This window comes from Sorex fumeus, unplaced genomic scaffold, assembly GCF_029834395.1.
Source record: "Sorex fumeus unplaced genomic scaffold, SorFum_2.1 ptg000064l, whole genome shotgun sequence".
Lineage (NCBI taxonomy): Eukaryota > Metazoa > Chordata > Mammalia > Eulipotyphla > Soricidae > Sorex > Sorex fumeus.
Genome location: NW_026606121.1, coordinates 1544289 through 1564845, shown reverse-complemented (window position 1 = coordinate 1564845; position 20557 = coordinate 1544289). Strand labels below are relative to the sequence as shown.

The 20557-nt window shown below is 49.7% G+C and overlaps 1 pseudogene; it reads right to left on the bottom strand.

Annotated features, from left to right (window-relative positions):
- Positions 1-466: 466 nt before the first annotated feature.
- Positions 467-1409, bottom strand: LOC130036477 (putative olfactory receptor 1F12P; annotated as a pseudogene).
- Positions 1410-20557: the final 19148 nt, after the last annotated feature.

The following is a 20557-nucleotide window of genomic DNA, read 5'->3' as shown; positions in this document are numbered from 1 at the left end:
GGACTCAGAACACCCCCGAGTTCCCCTTTTGTGCCCTCGCTGGAAGATCCACTGGGAATATCTGTACCTGTGTTCCCTGAGAACATGTGGGACAGTTTACTGGGGACAAGAAGTTCATTCTTGAAGGGGTTGGAGCCATAATAAATTGGGAGGGCTCTTGCCTTGCAAGTGGGTATGCAGGTTTGATCCCTGCTACTCATATGGTTCCCTGAGCCCTCCTGGAGTGATCTCTGAGCACCAGGAATAATCCCTGAGCACCAACGGGTGTGATCCCCAAACAAAACACACACAAAAAGCTCATTCTTGCAAATGACTGCTGTGCTTTGGAGCAATTGGGGGTTCCCTGACCATGGCGACCATCTAGGAAAAATGTGGTACCCGGGAGGTAGAACTTGGTCTTGGAAGCACTTCTGGATCTGCACAGAGGTGGGGTGGGGGCGAATGGGGAGGCCCCCCACCTGCAGCCTCACAGTCCAGAGAACATTTTCAGGCTGAACAGTTTCCTCAGCGCACCCTTCATGTCCTTATTCCTCAGGCAGTAGATGAAGGGGTTCAGCATGGGGGTGACCACCATGTACATGACCGAGGCCAGCGAGTCTGTGTCTGCGGAGTGGGAGGATGAGGGGCTCAGGTAGACGCCCGTGATGGTGCCGTAGAAGAGGAGGACAACGGTGAGGTGGGAGCTGCAGGTGGAGAAGGCCTTGCGCTTGCCCTGGGCGGATGGGACCTTGAGCACGGCAGCCACAATGTGGACGTAGGAAGCCAGGAAGCCGAGGAAGGGTAGGAGCACAATGAGGCCGCCCACCAGCAGGATCATGAGCTGGTTGAGCCGCGTGTCAGAGCAGGAGAGCTGGAGCAGGGGCACGAGGTCGCAGAAGAAGTAGGGGATGACGTTGCTGGCGCAGAAGTCCAGACGGGCCATGAGCAGCGTGTGCAGCAGGGAATGCGCATTGGCCAGTAGCCAGGAACTGCCCAACAGCAGGGCGCAGACCCGGCCGCGCATCATGGTGCCATAGTGCAGCGGTGGCAGATGGCCACGTAGCGGTCATACGCCATGGCCGTCAGGAGGAAGTTGTCCATGTTGGCCAGCAGCACGCAGAAGTAGATCTGGCTCAGGCAGCCACCACGGGAGATGGACTGTGTGTGTGTGTGTGTATGTTGACCAGCATCTTGGGCACAGTGGCCGAGAGGAAGCAGAAGTCCATCAGTGAGAGCTGGCTGAGGAAGAGGTACATGGGCGTGTGCAGGTGGGCGTCGGAGCTGATGGCCAGGATGATGAGCAGGTTCCCCGCCGCCCCCATCAGGTACATGGCCAGGAAGATCCCGAAGATCAGCTCCTGCCTCTCAGGCCGACTGGACAGACCCAGGAGGATGAACTCCGAGGCGCTGCTGTGGTTCCCCAGTTCCATGGCCCATGGGTCCTGTGAGAGATCCACACCCACAGCATGGCAGGGGAGGGGGAATGACCTTCCTGCCCTTGAACTTCACCCAACACACACACACACACACACACACACACACACACACACACCACGGCCACATCCCTGCATTCACTTAGGAGCAAGACCCCAAAGATGGCTCTTGACCCCCATGGAAAAGCGTCACCCAGAAAGTCTTGGGGAGGTGACTGAACCGTCAACGCTGGGTGTTACTTCCTGACCAAGATGCAGCGCCCTGTGACTCACAGAGCCCAGCTGTGCCCCCACTAGGGTGACTCCTTACTCAAGGCCAACACTCAGCAGTGCAATGATGAGGAGGTGCATAGACCCCCAATTTCCAATGGGCACTCATTCTTCTGATACAAGAAAGGCCTGGCTCACCCATAAATGAAGAGCAGTGGAAATGCTGCCTCTTGCTCTCACTGACACAAACCCCTAGAAGGGCTTCCTAGAACTTTCTAACACATTCTGGAAGCATTTGTAGGACCAGAGGGTTTTCTGGGCACACCCCCACCTTCTCCACACCTCCTTTCCCTGCTGTGCTGTCTCCCTTGTTTTCCCATCTGCAGGCGCCCGGGGGCCAGGGTGCTCCGCCTGGCCCTCAGCACCAATGTGGGGTGCTGTGTGGGGTGGGGCAGGTCAGGGCATGCTGAGGCAGAGGAACCCGCTGACTGGCACAACTCAGCCAGGGGGACAGGAGGGGGCAGGTGAGTGGATGTGATCGTGGTGTCGCTGCAGGGCTGGGCTGCAAAGCTGCGACCTGAAACTTCCACATTATAAACTAACGCGACTTGGAGAAGCTTCTAAAAGCTGCAGTGGGCCCTGCCCGTGGGACCCGGCAGGCCCGAGCCTGTCAGAAGGCACGGAACCCTGTGTGCCCCACAACATTTTGTGTGTGTGTGTCTTTTGTGTTTGAGTCACACCACCAGTGCTCAGGGCTCCCTCCTGGCTCTCCATCAGGGATCATTCTTGGTGCCAGGGATCGAGCCCAGATTGGCAGTGTGCAAGGCAGGTTTTTTTTCCTGTTAGACTGTCTCTCGGGTTGCCCCCACTAAGCTGAAGTTCCTGAGTTCAGCAACAGCCTTGCCAGCCACCCGTCACTTGGGGTTAGGGGGTGACCACGGGAAGGCAAGGAGGAGGACAAGGCTCAGTGAGCTGACTGCACTGGGAGGTGGAGTTTGAGGAACTGGGGGCTTGATTCAGGGGAGGTGTGGGGGGCGGACTCGGGGGGCTGGGCAGAGGCAGGAGTGGCGGTCAGGGAGGGTGCTTCAGCCGTGGTGCCAGGGCCTTTGACCGATGCTCTTAGCATGGAGTGCAGAGGACGGGTTCAGAATGAATGGTTTGCCAGTCTGATTTTCTTTTACAAAAAGGTGTTAAGGATTATTTGATGTTCCAAAGGCAGGACTTTTTGGGTAAGGACCAAGCTGAAGAGGACAGAAGACCTTTTGGTAAACTGGGATGTTGATTGATTCTTTCACTCATTTGTTATTTATTGGGCCTCCCAAGGGCTCCTCAGGGAGTCTAGGGCCCCTGTTGGTGACTCTGCAACCAGGCCCCGGGTTCAAAGCGAGGACCTGAGGGGCTAGTGAGGGTGGGTGGGGGTGGGAGGGGGCTCCAGGCCTGCACCCAGTGCTGCTCAGTGTCACATGTGCCAGGAATTGAGCCCATGTCCAGCACCACTTGCTCTCACTGAGATGGAGCCCTGGAGGAACTTTCTAGAACATTCTAATACATTCTGGGTGCATGCTCCCTAAAAGGGTGTGCTATCTTCTGACTGTCAGTGGGTCATATTTAATGTGTGGAGGCTTTCCGTTGGTCTGTCCTGATTAAAGAACTGTTTCCTGGGTCAGGTGAGAGGCAGATCAGAAAACTGTTAAGGGGATAGCACTGAGAGATAGCACTGGGTTAGTGCACTTACCTTGCACACGACCCAAGGGGTCCCCCAAGCCCTGCCAGCAGTGATCCCTGAGTGCAGAACCAGAAGTAAGCTCTGAGCATGGGCCAAGGGTGACACCCCTCCCCCCCAAAAAAAACCAAGGTTGAGAGAGTCTAATCTGAAACAGACCAATCTTTCCCCCCACCCCCCATACTTCTTCCCCCACTCCTCCCATTCTGGATCATTCCTTCAGCCTATAGATGTTCTCAGTTTCCAAAACTCACCCTGGATCAAGGTTGGGCTCTGTACCCCTCTCAGCAGAAGTCTTGGCATGCCCTCCCCCTTCCAACCCTCGTGGCCGTGGTCCCCACTGCACTGTCTGTGACTGCTTCTTACCCAGCCCAGGCATTTCCTGGGGTTGTGCTTTGGGGGGTCCAGACCTCTCCTCCTCGGGGCTCTTGCTCCTTCACCCCTGAACCCCAGTCTCCTCTACTCTCCCGCCTGTGGAACCCCAAGAGTGCCGAAGCTCTAAGCACTGGCAGAGTGCAGAGAACACCCTCTTTCTCTCTCTCTACTTTGGGGTTTCCTTGGAAACTCACACCCAACTCTGCTGCCCCAGGCCCCCCAAGTGTGTAAAAGGCTTCTTGGAGTGGTCTGGGGGAAATGGGCTGGTGGCCTCCTTGGAGTCCTGCTCCCCTGTAGCCTCCTGTCTCCCCCCTGCGCACGCCGAGACCCGGCAACTCACTTCTGCCCTCACACAGCTGCACGTGCAAATGTGCCATCACTCTGTGGCCCAACCCCAGACTCTCCATCTCTTAAGTGGGGTCCTGGCTGGTCCCGCCTGGCCCTCGTGTTTGTTGCTGCATTGGGGCCATGAAGAAATCAAAGCAGGGCTCCCTGCTCTCTTGGAACCCTTCCAAATCTCCCATGGCAACTTGTGCCCAGCCTGGCCACCCACAGCGCCTGCTGTGCCCGCCTGTCCCCTGCTGGCAACTCTCTCTCCTATGCTCAAAAGCCACCTCTGTAGGAGCCCCCAGCACTTACCTAAGGCACCCCCCCCCCGTCTCTACCTCCCCTCTCCTGGCTTTTATTTTTGTTTTCAGCCCACCTGGTGGTGCTCAGGGCTTACTCCTGACTGTACTCTGGTCACTCCTGGGGGTCATAGGGGCCATGACTGGGCCCAGGTCCTGCATGCAAGGCCAGCATGTTAACTCTTCTCTCCAGCCCTACTTCTTTTCTTTTCTTTCTTTTTTTTTTTGCCACACTCAGTAATGCTCAGACTCTGCACTCAGGAATCACTCTTGGCAGTGCTGGGGCTGGAACCCAGTTTAGCCACATGCAAAGCCAACATCCTACCCACTGTGCTATGGCCCCCAGAGCACCTTTTGGTTTGTCCTTAGCACCATCTCTCTCCTTCCCATCCCTAGTTCAACACTATTTTATTGTTCTATTTCTCTAGAAACTGAGTTTGGGGCCAGAGTGATGCTACAGAGGGTAGGGAGTTTTCCTTGCATGCGGCCGACATGGGTTTGATCCCCAGCATCCCATATGGTCCCCTGAGCACTCCCAACAGTAATTCCTGAGTGCAGAGTCAGGACTTAATCCCTGAGCATCGCTGGGTATGACCCCAAAAAGAAAAAAAAAAGAGAGTTTACAAGAGCAGGAACCTCTTCCTCCCCATCGTCCATATTCCCAGAATATATACCTGGAAGATGGGAGACATTTAATGCTTTTATATCGCTGATGTCGGATGTTCTTAAAATTCTCTTTTCTGTTCTGCGATTGAATGAGACACTTGTAATAGTCTTTCTTAACCTGATATCAACCTGATATCTCTCAAATGTCAATTATATTTACTTATTACCTGTGCTAGTTCCTTAATAGCGTTTCCTCAATTTGCAGATTTGCATTGAAATTTAGGTATTAAAAGAGAACATCTGGAGTCAGAGCAATAGTACAGGGATGAGGGCGCTTGCTTTGCACACAGCTGACCCGGGTTCAATCCCCAGCATCCCATAGGGTCCCCTGAACCCTGCCAGGAGTGATTCCTAAGTATCTCTGGGGGTGGCCCAAAACCCCAAAAAATAAAAAAGAGAAAATCTGTACATATAAGAAAGCAGGACCGCTGATTGAATATGAGCAGGAACTCCTAAATCTGGAATCTCCCTTTTTTTGGTTAAAACGGAGGCTCTACGGGGTACTGGGGGCGACTAAAACCTCATGGGAAGGGGGGCGTTTCGGTCCGCCCTTCACGCCCTACCGAGGCCACCATTGCCCCCCACTAGCGGCTCTCCAGCACGGCCACGTCTCCAGTGCACAGAAACAAATTTCTGAACTATCTGACTTTCAGTAGAAATACTTCCAGGGTCAATAAGTAAAATAGCAGAAATCCAAAACCAACATTTAATTCTTGAACCCAGCTGTAGAAAGCAGGTCACTTCGCAATGCTTTTTCAGCATGTCTGATTTGGGGGGGTGGGTAAACTCTAAATAATAGTGGTGAGTCTTTTATTGAAACGATGAATCTGATCAAGGCAGATAGAGTGTTGACTGGAATTCATCTGCCCCACGGGGACTGGGAGGGGTGGGGGTGGGGTTTTATTGGGGTTCTTCATGGTAAAAAATGGGTGTTGGTGGGGGGAGGTGTGTTTGATATTTGCATGACTGAGACCTAGACCTGGGAGCTTTGTAACCTTTCCTGCGGTGATTCAGTAAATAAAAAAAAAAAAAAAACAAAAAAACAAAAAAACGGAGGCTCTAGAGCTGTGGAGAGGCGTTGAGGGAGGGCAGCAACCTGAGCATTTCCTTGAGATGCAGCTTTTCCCCAGGCCATAGGATGTGCTTGGTCGGCCTGTCTGGAAACCAGCCATCCTCGATGATCAGAGCACCCTCGGTGCCGTCACACACTTAACCTGCATTCAGACACCTGTTCCTTTAGGTCTGGCCTCTCTTTCTGATCCTCGGGGGGCCACTTCGGGAGTGAACCTCGTTCCCTGTAGAACTTCTGTTTCTTTCACTGGCAATCGCCACTGGACCTATCTGGGGTGAGTCCAACAGGCGGAGAAACGTGCTTGTGTGAGCTTCTGGGTTCTGATGCTCGATTTCCTCAAATGACTGAGCCCTTATGGACCCTGCTTAGGTAAGTGGGCAGTAAAGGAGCACAAAGCAAGAGGCGGTGACAATGCAGGAAAACTAAAAACAGAAGGAAAGCACGGAAAAAGAGTTGGCTCAGGGAGAACTCTGATGGTTGAGTCTTTGAAAGGAAACTGATTAACGATATCAATATTGATAAACTGGTGCGAAGGAAAATAAAGTCAGGATTTAGGAAACACACTAAGTTCTTATACAAGATTTGTATTTAAAGTGAAACTATAGGGCTGGAGTGATAGTACAGTGGGTAGGGTGTTTGCCTTGCACGTGACCGACCCGGGTTTGATCCCCAGCATCCCATATGGTCCCCCAAGCACCGCCAGGAGTAATTCCTGAGTGCAAAGCCAGGAGTAACCCCTGAGCATTGCTGGGTGTGGCCCCAAAAGCATAAAAAAGCAAAAAAAAAAAAAAACCACCCCAAAATAAATAAAGTGAAACTATGATACCGGAAGTCATGCCCTCAACCCGCCCCTGGCATCATCTTGCTGCACACAGCAGCGAAAAGTTCTGGTAGGCACTGCAGCACCAGAGAATTCTCCGGGCCCCATACCGAGCCAATTTCACCGGGATGCCCCAGATAGAACAGTTGCAGTCTTTCCGCCTTCTCCATGTGGAAGCCTGGAGACCATGAGCTTCTACAAAGCAAGGCTCCAGTATGTGAGTGTCAGGACTAATTCTCCAATCTGCATTGAAATAGCTCCGTACAGAGATGTCTCTGGAACTAAACCATTTATAATTTAGAATCTCAGAAGCACGCGGCTGCATAAGCTGCACAACCTTTCATGATATGTAAAGTGAACAATAAAAAATAAATTATCTAGCATCTGTCCCTGGAAGGCTGGCTTGAATAGTGGTGGCAAAATTCGAGCAAAATATAATGCCCAAAAATACAAAAGTAGAGAGAGAGCATCTGAGCAATTGTTTGCCATAGAGGCAGGGTAAAGACTGGGATGGAAGTGTAGGGGACATTGGTGGTGGAAAGTTTGCAATGGTGAAGGGATGGGTGATTGATCATTGTACTGCTGAATCTCAAACATGAAAGTTTTGTAACTGTATCTCACGGTGGCTCAATAAAAAATTTAAAAAAATAGAATCAGAACAAAAATAAAGTGAAACTACTCCTTTCAATTGTAGGCTGATGAATACATTTAGCAAATAAAAAATGTACATATAAATGTAGGAAACGTCTTCAAAGAAGCAAAAAGAGCTAGAGGAAATGTGACTAGGGAGATAGGATGGCAGGTAAGGGCAGGAAAGGCACTCGGCTCACAGGTGCCCAGCCCAGGTTCAATCCCTGGCACCTTAAAAAGGCCTCTGAGTCCTGATAGGAGTGATCCCTGAGCACAGAGTCAGGAGTCAGCCTTGAGTGCCGCTGGGTGTAGCCCCCAAAACAATAAAACTGACTTTCTAAGAACCAATAATTCATTTAGTAATAAAATATTCATTTAAATAAAATAAAATATTTAAACATAAATAAAATATTTAAACATATAAAATATGAGTCTATAAGTGAACAGAAAAACAGTATCTTCATAAAGAGATCAGTAGAGATTAAGTGAGATAGTACTCCTGGTCTGGTTAATGCATCACATTTAGTGAGCACTTGGGGACTGTGACTACTATTACTACTACTACTACTACTACTACTACTACAACTACTACTACCATCATCAAATCATTTTCAAAACCAAATATTATTTTAAATAAAAAAGGGTCAAACTAAACATAATAAAAGAAAGAAATATTTCAGTCTACTTTTTTGTTTTGGCTTTTTGGGTCACACCTGGTAGTACTCAGGGATTACTCCTGGCTCTACACTCAGGAATCACTTCTGGCAGTGCTTGGGGGACCCTATGGGAACTCGGGTCAGCCACATGCAAAGTAAAGACCCTATTCACTCTGGCCCCGCAGTCTATTATATATATATATATACATATATATATATACACACACACACACATGCCCCAAATAACATATTCTTAAATTAAGAAAATGGCATATTAAAAAATTAGTTGTTAAAATTAGAAAATTAATTAATGTACTTTATCTATTATTAATTAATTTTGGCTTGGGAGGCCACACCCGGCAGTGCTCTGAGGGCTACTACCAGCGCTGTGCTTGGGGGTACATCTGGTACTGCTCAGGGACCATGCCAGGCCAGGAATTGAAATTGGGGGTCACACATGCGAAAACAATTGACTTGGATGAATCATTCAGATTAATATGTCATCATTTTGGGGCTGGAGAGATAGCATGTAGGGTGCTTGCCTGGCAGGGAGCCAACCTGGGTTTGATCCCCCAAATCCCATATGGTTCCCTGAGTATGGACAGGAATTATTCCTGAGTGCAGAGCCAGGAGTAACCACTGAGCATTGTGGTGTGTGTCTCAAAACTCAGAAAGAGAACGAAAAAAGGAAAAATACTCACTTTATAAAATAAGTGATAGGGCTGGAGCGATAGCACAGCGGTAGGGCGTTCACCTTACAAGCGGCCAACATGGCCGACCCGAGTTCGATTCCTCCGCCCCTCTCGGAGAGCCCGGCAAGCTACCGAGAGTATTCGATATGCCAAACACAGTAACAACAAAGTCTCCAATGGAGACGTTACTGGGCCCGCTCGAGCAAATCGACGATCAACGGGAGGGCCTTTACCTTACCTTTACCTTATAAAATAAGCTCTGAAAAGTAGAAGGTTTTTTTTTTTTTTTTTTTTTTAGGTGATGAGTCAGGGATGAAAGAGGGAGGTTGGGCCACACCAGATGTTGCTCAGGATTTACTCCAGGCACTCTGCTCAAAGCTTACTCCTAGCATGGCTTGGGGAACCATATGAGGTGCCAGTGATTAAATCAAGGTTGGTCATATGCAAGGCAAGCACCCTTATCCCCTGCATTATCCTCCAGTCTTGGAATGCTTTGTAGTCTCACATGATAAATTGTATATTTAAAAGCAAGCATCAACATCATTTAATAATCACTTAATCACTTAATCCCCGTTATTCATCGATTTACTCGAGCGGGTGCCAGTAACGTCTCCATTCATCCCGGTTGCGTGCTAGCGTAGCCCAATGGTATCTGTTCGTTCTAGGAACATGCAGAGCCTCAAACCGATCATTCAGGGTCTTAACGAAGAAGTCTGACCATCTTGTAGATGGGCGTCCACGTGATCTTTTGATGTCCTGTGGAATCCAATCAGTAATGGCTCTAGTCCAGCGGTTGTCTGTAAACCTCATTACGTGTCCAGCCCATTTGATTTTTGATGTCTTGGCAAATGAGACAGCGTCCCTGATTCTTGAGCGTTGACAAAGATCAGAACTCCGGATTCTATCTTTCATTTGAGTGAATCGTGATATTCCAAGCATAGCTCTTTCGATTCCTCTTTGAGAGACCCGAATAGCGTTCTCATCCTGTTTTCATAGGGTTCAGGTCTCTGAGGCATATGTTAATGCAGGAAGAACAGTGGAATCAAAGAGATGTGCTCGTAGCTGGAGGTTCTTTGTCCTTTTAGTTATTTCTTCAACGTTCTTGAAGGCATTCCAAGCCGCTCTCTTCCTCCTGCGCAACTCAGGTGCCAGGTCATTCATCATGTTGATTTCTCGACCTAGGTATATATAACTGTTGCATTCAGAGATGGTGGTTCCGTTGAGAACGAATGGAGCGTTAGGAACAAGGTTGTTTCTCATAAACATTGTCTTCGTAAGATTCAGCTGTAGTCCGACCTTTCCACATTCACAGTTAAAGTTGTTCAGCATTTGTGCCGCTTGGCTGATGTTTGGTGTTATTAGAACGATGTCATCAGCAAAGCGGAGGTGGTGTAGTTGCTGACCATCTATCTTCACTCCCATGCTTTCCCATTCCAGTCGTTGCATGATGTTCTCGAGGGTGGCACTGAAGAGTTTTGGTGAAATGGTATCACCCTGCTGAACCCCTCTCTTGATATGGATGATTACTTCTTTGTAGAATGGTGAGATCTTGGTAGTGAATCCGCAATAGAGCTCACGAAGGATCCTGATGTATTGAGTTTGTACGCCCTGATTGGCTAGGGCTTCAATGACCGCTTCTGTCTCAACAGAATCAAAGGCCTTCTTTAAATCAATGAACGTTAGACAGAGCGGCATCTTGAACTCCCGAGAAACCTCAATGAGCTTAGTAATCGTGTGGATATGGTCGATGGTACTGAATCCTTTTCGGAATCCGGCTTGTTCACATGGTTGTCCTTCATCTAGTGTTCTGCTAATCCTATTCAGGATGACTCGAGTGAACAGTTTGTAGACGACAGACAATAGGCAGATTGGGTGATAGTTGCCAATGTCGTGGATGTCTCCCTTCTTGTATAGTACTATAGTCCTGCTGGTTTTCCATTGGGATGGAACCTTGCATTCAGACAGGTAGCGTGTGAAGAGCTGATCCAAGGTATTGATGAGTACTGATGGTAAGTTCTTCAGGTGTTCAGGTCTGATCTTGTCGGGCCAGGTGCTCTTTGTTTCTTTACCGACGAGATGGCATGTTGGATTTCGGAAGGGAGAACATTGGGAACGACATATCCATTATGTGGTATGTGGTATGTGGGCAAGTGGACGTGGTTATTAAAGAGATCTGAGTAGAAGTCATGAATAATCTTCTCCATTGCCCTTCTGGAAGATGTGATAGATCCATCATGATGTCGGAGGGCAGTCATCTTGGTTTTGTAGTTGGTGAAGGACAGGCGGGCTTTACGAATGCTTTTCCCAGCTTCTGCTGCATCTACCAGTACTGCTGCTCTCCTGTTTTTGAGGTCATCCTTGATGGCTTCTCTGCACTGTTTTGCCAGTTCAGATGTTCGCTTGTGGTTGCCTGAGGCATGTGCCAAGCCACGTTGGCGAATAAGTTCAAGAGTGTTCGAAGAAAGGCGGTTTTTTGTGGTTATCTCTCTCTTGGCATTCCTCGCACAATCATGGAGATGTTGAATCATTCGATCGTATTCCTCATCAATGTTGTCAATGACGGCATCTTCCCATGTTGCCGCAACAGAGCCAAAGAGCTCCCAGTTGGTGGTCGTTCTGGGAGTCCTCTTCTTAAACCTTGCATTCTTTTCTCCTCGTTCTGTGAGGTAGAATTTTGCACGAAGAAGACGGTGGTCTGATCCCGTTTGGAATTTTGGGACAACAGCAACATCGGTTAGGCAAAACTGCCGATTGAATATGATGTGGTCTATTTCATTGTGGAATCGTCCATCGGGAGACTCCCATGTCCAACGTTTAGATTCAGCCTTTTGGAACTGTGAGTTACCATGGAAGGTTTTGGTTGACATGATGAACTCAGACAGTCTGTCACCCTGTTCGTTCCATTCTAGGCCATGGGTCCCGATGTGGAGTTCATCGACTGATCTTCTTGGTCCTATCTTGGCATTAAAATCACCGACAATGATCTTGTAGAAGGTGTGATCTTCTTTATAGAACTTTTCCAGCTCCATGTAGAACTTCTCAGTTTCTCTTTCACCATAACTGGATGTTGGTGCATAGACAACAAAGATAGAAACTGCCGGTAGTGAGCCACATTTATTCAAGTGTAATCGTCCGATTCGGGTTGTTAGGCATTTGAATGAATCAATGCTCGTGGCTAAGTTTGTGTTGACAAGGATACCGACACCACCGACGCCTCTTTTATCACATGTTCCAAGGAACAGTTCTTCTCCAGTGTCGAAAACGGCATGATGTGATTGATGTCTTCTTGTTTCGGTCAGACCAATGATGTCGTACTTGATCTTTCGCGCTTGTACCATAAGGTCTTCAATGGATGCAGTAGATGCCAGCATACGAGCATTAAAAGTACAGACAATCATTTTTGTTTTTCTTCGTTTTGGCAGCCTATTTCTGCCTTGGTATTTTATCAGCCTTTCCTTCCATATCCTTCTCGACTCTGCCATATTCAGGGTTAGGGGAATGAGATCCATTTATTACTGGATTTGGCATATCAATTTGGTCTATTTGGCATAGACCACGGATAGCTTGCCAGGCTCTGCCGTGCGGGTGGGATATTTAAAGGTACCCTGAAAACTTAGAGGAAAGTAAATAAATAGTCGCTCCCGGGAGCTTGTTGTGATAATCTCTGGATCCTGGCCGTTGTTGGGGTTACACGGCAGTTGGAGGGTGTAACTGTCTAGCTACTGACAGGTCCAGTCCCAAACCGTGCAGGCTTGGAGATCTCAGCCCCGGGTCCCACACACCTGGGTTCCTCTGCCAGTTCTGTTAAGCCTGAGGCTTATCCAAGTTTATTTTTATTTTTAATTTTAATTTTATTTTTAATCATTTAATAATACTGATTAAAAATATAAACTTAGGGGTCTCCTGCTGGGAGAGCATTTGCCTTGCATGTGGCTGACCCGGGCTCGATCCCTACATCCCATGTGGTTCCCAGAACACCGCCAGATGTAATTCCTGAGTGCAGAGCCAGGTGTAACCCCTGAGCATTGCTGGTTGTGACCCCCCCCCCAAAAAGGTAAACTTTTCTAAAAATAATAAGATATGGGCCTTCTATATCATCCTTTCTTACTTTCTTATATAATATTTCACTGGACCTGTGAATGCTCTCTGAAAGAATAAATAAAAACTTCTTGCATAGAGACAGCTCAGTGATACAGCTATCACAGAGAGATAGCTCACTACCCCTAAGCACCGCTGGGTGTGGCTACAAAACCAGAAAGAAAGAAAAATGCCTTTTGCAAAATATTTACATCCCAGTTACTAAAAGAACTTATTGCTAAAAATAATTAAGGAAACTTGTGGTTGATAATATCACACAAAAATCAGTAAATTGCTTACTGAAAATGTTAGCAATAATGAAAAAAAACTTAAAAAGGTGATTTTGACTTCACTAAATGAGGAAGTTCAATTTTGGAGGGCTTTTTAATTTATTTTTGCTTTTTGGGTCACACCCGGAAATGCACAGGGGTTATTCCTGGTTCATGCACTCAGGAATTGCTCCTGGAGTTGCTTGGGGGAATATATGGGGTGCTGGGAATCAAACCTGGGTTGGCCGTGTGCAAGGCAAATGCCTTACCCACTGTGCTATCACTCCAGCCCCTCAATATTTTGTTTTTAACTTAACTTGGAAAATGAATCTTTTTATGTGTAGTAAGACAGTTTTGATGGAAACTTACTTAGAATGATGTGAAGGGAGAGAAAAGAGAGGAAATGTATGTTCAAGAGAGAACACGGGCTTCTCCAGAGTGGAAGAAGCAAAGAGACACTGAGACCAGCGAGAGAGCTCAGGCTTGAAGAGCAACCCAAAGTATATAAATATTTGCTAAAAAATATATCAGATAATGTAGAGGATATTAATACCTTTGGGGACAGGTTTGGAGGACCATATGGGGTGCCACGGATTGGCCCAAGGTTGGCTGTATGCAAGGCAAATGTCCTACCTGCTGTGCTATATCTCTGACCTCTCAATACATTCTTTTTTCCTTTTCTTTTTGGGTCACACCTGGCGGTGCTCAGGGGTTACTCCTGACTCTGCACTCAGGAATGACTCCTGGCATTGCTCAGGCACCCATATGGGATGCCAGGGATTGAAACTGGGTCTGCCACATGCAAAGGAAACATCTTCCCTGCTGTACTATCTCTCCGGTCCCCTCTCAATACATTCTTTTTTTTTTAATTTTAATTTTGGCTTTTTGGGTCACACCTGGCAATGCACAGGGGCTACTCCTGGCTCTGCACTCAGGAATTACTCCTGGCGGTAGCTCAGGGGACCATATGGGATGCTGGGAATCGAACCCGGGTTGGCAGCGTGCAAGGCAAATGCCCTACCCGCCGTGCTATCACTCCAGCCCCCCCCCAATACATTCTAATGGAACGTTTAAATACACTCAAATAATCACGCTTTAAAAATAAGAATACAGATATATTGTAATCAAATTATAAGCTAAATTTATCATATGGCACTCACTGTACTAAACGCTAGTATTTCTTATTCTATCCCCCATTGTCTGGGTAAATACAGTTATCTAATTTGCAGACATTTACAGTTATTTCAGGTAAATGTAGATAAATTTAGAACTTTGACATTTGGAAACGTACAGCAAAAGAGATATTATAAGAAAAGGAAGGTCAATTGGTCAGAGGTATTTGTTGAAGCCATTATTTCTAAATTAAAAATAGGACAACAACATGTTTAAATTAACACAGTAGAGAGGCCTGAGAGATAGGACGGGGTAAGGCATTTGCTTTGCATGCAACGGACCAGAGTTTGATCCCTGGCACCCTCTATGGTCCACAGAGCCCTGAGGCAGAGGCAGGAGCCAGCTCTAAGCAGCGCCTGGTGTGCGGGGGCTGCCCCCCACCCCCTCCCTGAGGCTCTACAACCATGCTGTACCTGAGCAACAGAACTTGCTCCCGACCTGAAAGTTGGCCGAGACTGTTTCTGGGTGTTTACCAAGAGAGGCCCTTAGAAAGCAGAGCCTCAGAGAGCAGATATCTTGTGAGCTCTGAATCCGGAGGGGTTTCCTCTGCTCTTTTTCCTAGCTATGATGCTGTCAGTAGGATGCCAGGTCACCAGAGGTAGTCATGCACCCACTCTGCCTCAGGACCTGTCTGAGCAGCAGCCCTGCAAGGACCTGGTGGGATGGGGCTGCACCTGAGAGAGGCGCCCAGGAACTGGCCTGTGAGACTCAGGACTCTGGGTTCCTCCTGCCTGCACCGTGTGTGAGGGTCTGTGGCGGGGTACAGGGCCCTGATAGGTCACGGGCGGGGGGTGGGACCACTGCTCTTGAGAACAGAGAAGCTGTCTGTAGACAGGGAGAAACATGGAGAGAGGACCTTGATACTGACCTGTCCAGGGGATGCCCACCCTCCCAAGTAGCTGGGCAGGGACATGCAGCTCACCAGCACCTATAGCCAGAGACACAGTCCTGTGGCCCCGTAGACAAAGCCAGAGGGCAGGCAGGTCTGCAGGTGGAAGTCAGGGGCAAGAGTGCTGGGGGAGCTTGGCTCCATCCCCCCATCTCAGCTAAGAAGATTGTGCGGGCCTCACACTGGGATTGTTTGCAAGACTCCTTGGGACCCAGAGGGAGCCAGGCCCAGTGGGGTTTGTCCAAATGAATGTGCCAAAATTGCCATGGTCCTGCTGGGCCCAGGGCTCCCAGCTCCCAGCGGACGCCTCTTCTCCAGAGTGTTCCCACAGGAAAGTTATTGCTTTAATTTGCTACTTTGGTCTACAGGGATCAGCCAAACCCTTTTTTGCTTTTGGTCTTCAGGTCCAGGAAATGTATCTTGCTTCTGCTATTGAATCAGAGCACCAAAGGTCACGTTGACAGCAAACCTTGAGCCCAGCAGGGTGTGGCCCCCAAACAAAAACAAATCATATTACAGAAAACTTACTTAGTCATCTTTATTTATTTTTTTTATTTATGTAGAAGTACTACTATTTATTCAGCCACTGATTAGCTGATTGAATTGGGCATGAACTCCACCTTACTTTTTTTTTCATTTTTTATAATTTTATTTATTGAATCACTGTGAGAGCAGTTAATAAAGCTTTTGGGTTTAAGTCTTGGTCATACAATAAAACACCCATACCTTCACCAGTGCCCATTCTCCACCACCAAAACCCCCAGTATACCCTCATCCCACACCCTCCCCCTATCTGTGGGGCAGATGATTTCCACATTACTCTCTCTCTACTTTGATCACATTCAATATTTTGACACCAGACCCACCATTATTATTTGAGATTTTACCCCAACACTCAGATCTGCTGAAATGGCAACCATAGACAATTTGTTTTCTATTGCTGGTTAAGAATAACATATGATGTTGTGTGGCTGCAGTAGTGGCCACGTGAATTTGAAATTACGAAATTTTAACATTTAAATCTGGAGGGATTTCTGCCAAAACCTGCTGGGTTCCAAGATTTGTTCCTGAGTCTCTGGGATCATGGCCGTTAAGATCCACCCCATCCCGTGAGGCCCTGCGTGTCTCATCACTGCAGGCCCAAACCTGACTGTCCAATGGCTTTATCAGGAGCCAGAAAGGCCGTTCATGGGCGGTGACTCAGGGTCTCGTTGGAATGGGGAGGAAAGGGCCAGCTCCACCCCCATCCCATGAGGCCCCGCGTGTCTCGTCACTGAGGGCCCAAACCTGTATGTCCAGTGGCTTCTGGAGGATAGAGGCCACCGGGCCACCTAGGGGGAGCAGGCAGAGGGACAACACCCTTTCCCCTTTGGGGTGGCCCGGGAACAGTAACCTACTGCGGGGTCCGGATGCATTTCTGCCAAAAGCCACTGGGTTCCGAGATTTGTTTCTGAGTCTCTGGGATCATGGCCATTAAGCAGCTTGATCGGGAGCCAGAGAGGCCATTTGTGGGTGGCGACTCAGGGTCTTGTTGGGGTGGGGAGGAAAAGGCCAGATCCACCCCAATCCCGTGAGGCCCCACGTGTCTTGTCACCGTGGGCCCAAACCTGACTTTCCAGTGGCCTCTGGAGGATGGCGGCCACCAGGTCGCCAGGGGGAACCAGCCAAGGCACAAGACCTATTCCCACCTGGGGTGGCCCAGCGCCGGTAACCTACTGCAGGGACCGGACGCATTTCTGCCAAAAGCCGTTGGATTTCGACATTTGTTTCTGAGTCTCTGGGATCATGGCCATTAAGCACTTTGATCAGGAACCACAGGGGCCATGCCTACAATTATATAGCTGAGCCCGAGGTGGTTTGTTGGTGTGTCTCCCACATTCCTAACTTTTGGCTGTTTACTTTCTTGGAAAACTTTGCCCCAAGTTTTTGGGGTCTGGCCAAAGGAACAGTAGCAATTTTGGGGTATCTGGAAGTCTGAAGGCGCTATCAGGCTGCTGATGCACTCGCCTCACAGGTACAGACTGACCTGCTGGCGGCACCATATCCCCGTCTTCTTTATTTTTAATTTTATACACCTCCACAAAAAGGATTTTGAACATTTTTTTGGTTTTTGTCACACCTAGTGGTGCTCAGGACTTATTCCTGACTGCATTCAGGGATGCTCCTGGCAGGGCTTGGGGTACCATATGGGATGCAGGATTCTAGGGATCCAACCTGGGTCAGTTTTGTGCAAGGAAGGTATCCTACCCACTACTGTACTATTTATCTGACTCTTCAAAAGATAGTTTCTGGGGCTGGAGAGGTAGTGCAGTGGGTAAGGTTCCTGCCATACTGGTGGCCAATCCCAGTTTGATCCCTGGCATCCTGCATGCTCCCCAGAACACCACCAGGAATAATTTCTAAATGAAGAGCCAGGAATAGCATTGCTGGGTATGGCCCCCAAAGAAACAAACGACAACAACAAAACTGAATAAAAACAAATACAAACAAAAAGCAAAGGGCTGTGTACTGACCGGGCCTCCTCCTGTGGGTGCTGGGATGGTGCTGCACACGATTCCAAAGACAGCTGCCGACTCATGAGCATTGGCAGAATTTCACGATTAGTTCTCCACGATTCTCAAATCTGCCCTATGCTTGTGATTGGGGGCGAGGAGATGGGACACTGCCTCCGTGTATGTGTGTGTGACACAGATAAGAGACGTCCACTCTAGGTGGCATTTCTGCAGTGGGCCTGGTGTGTGTATGTCCGGTTTTGAAATATAGACTAGGATTCTGCCCAATTGTGTTCTGGACTAGAACCCACAGCCCTTGTACTGCAGCTCCCACCAAAACACTCGTGCAATGAATGTGTGTGTGTACGTGTGTACTAGTGTACTGAGTTCTTCATGTGCATCCTAGACCCCTCCCCGCCCTGCTCTGCAGGATTGGGACAGCTGCCTGCCAGGCTCTCATTTCTCCTTTCCATGTTAGGTGGCTTTTTTCGCCCGTCCATTCTTGTTTGGTGTTCAGGGCTTGCAACCCTTGGCTCTGCAAGCAAGGATCGCTCCCGTGACGCTCAGGGGACCTTGTGGGGTGCCGGGGATGGAACCTGCGCGGAAGGCCAGTGCCTTCCCCTGGATGCTCGGCTCGGACCCCTGGGTCAGGCTTTCCTGGGCGTGGCGGCCCGTTGCCTGCCTGGAAATGCAGTCCTGGCCTGCGGCTCCCTGGCATGGGTTTCCGAGGCATGGGCTCACGCAGGCGCACTGCCGCCGCGCGACCCGCTTCTGGTCAGCGCCCGGTTGCCGTTGGCCAGCGCTGCGGCCTCCGGCGTTGCGGGCAGCGGGACAGGCTGGGTGGACCTGGCTTCGCGTGCGCCCGGCCGAGGCGAGGCGCGAGTGCGGCCATCGGGTGCGAGGTGGAGCAGGCGGGGAGGCCCAGACACCGATCGCCCGCCGGGGCCGGCCCGATGCCTGCGGGGTAGGTCAGGGTTTGCAACCCCGAGGCCGCGGCCTGGCCAGGGGCAGCGCGGCGAGGCCTCCCCGTGGGCTGGTGTCACCGTCCCTCCGGCTCCGTGTCTCCGCGGAGGCGTGTCCGGCAGCACCTTTGTTCCGTGCCCCGGGACCCCGTGGTGCGGAGGGTCCGGGCTGCAGGTCGGGAACAGCCGGGCAGTGGGTGCACCCGCTGGTGCGCGTCCGAGCCCGCCCGAGGTCCCTGCGCTGCATCGCTGGTTGCTGAGCCACGACATTTGTCCAGTGGACCCAGCCGGGTGCCTTAAGCCAAGTCACGCAGTTGCCATTGCTTGCATTGGGGGGAGCGCCTGTCTGCCTTCCCCTGCGTTCTAGACGGTAGGGAGATGCGGCCGGCGCTCAGGGGTTCCTGCTGGCTGTGCACTCGAGGATCATTCCTGGGTAGGTGCGTGCAAGATAGCGCCCTCCCGGCTGGACTGTGGATAGCCCCTACAACTTCGGAGGGGCAGCGATGGCACTTGCCTGCGGCCGCTTCATCGCGGTGCCCAGGGCGTGCTGGAGTTCGGAAGAACTGCTGGTGTGTGTCTGTGTGTTGCTTTTTTGCCCTCGGTAGTGTTCCCAGGGTGCCATCTTTGGGGCGCTGTAGGGGGTGCGAGGTCCCTCCAGACACACCTCTCACTGGTGGCCTTGTGTTTTGCTTCTCCTTAGGTGCAGCCAGTGCCGGACCATCTAGATATCCCCCAGCAGCCGAAAATGAGTGGATCTCAGGTGTGTCTCCCTGCGGTGTAGCTGCCCCTTGGTTCCGTGATGCAGAATAGATTATGTGGATTGTGCTGTATTTATATTTGATTATTTGGTTTTTATTTATTTATTTATTTATTTATTTTTTTGGATTTGGGTCTCTGCCTGGCCTTACTTGTACTGTTGCTCTGGCCTCCTTTTAGGCGGTTCTTTTTTTCCTTTGTGTTTTGTTTTTCGGGCGCCACCTCTGGTGGTGCTTAGGGCTGACTCCTGACTCTGTGCTCAGGAGGAGTCTCTCCTTTGGGAACCAAGGGTAGTGTTGGGAGTCAAGTTCAGGTCAGCTGGGTGGGTGCAAGCAGCACTTTCCCCGCTGCCCTGTCCTGCCCGTGGAGTGGGGGTGCTGTTGGTGAAGGAGGGAGTGGGCATGGGAAAGCCAGTGTGAGGGCAGCTCAGCCCAAGTGTCTCCGTCACGGGTGTTTCCACATTCAGGGCTCATGCTGGCATCCGGGGTGTCACTTGGAGGCTGGTTTGTTATTGCAGTAAGAAGAAATGGGAACTGCCCCCTGGAAAAAATGCCCGTTGTCAATAAGAGCTACCTGTGGGTTTTGGCATCTTTGGATTTGGGAGATTTCTTGGGGCTCAGAACCTTTAAAATTGCTAGGCCTGGGCTGACTTCTCTGATAACTGTTGGACCGTCTGGTCGGTACACAGAGCAGCCCAGGCCTGTGGTGTTACTAGAACTAAGGTGTGTTTTCCTGGTACCCAGACAGTCATTTAGACACATGGACACGTTTCCAGATTCACTCTGGTAATGAAAATCCAGGCCTATATACAAGAGTACAGGATGTTTGGGGGCCCTGTGATAATTTGCATTACATTCGTCCCCATTTTTTAGCATTTTTTCACAGATTCCCCCAGCACATCAAGGGGTTCTCTGCAGGAGGTGGGAGGTGGCTATTCCCAGTGCCCAAGCCTTGCAGCTTGAAACTGGCCCCAGATGTGCCAGGGGCTACCGTGCTTCCCCCTTCGGTGCTCAGGCATCTGTGCAGTGATGGTGTTGAGGGTCATACTCAGGCCTTC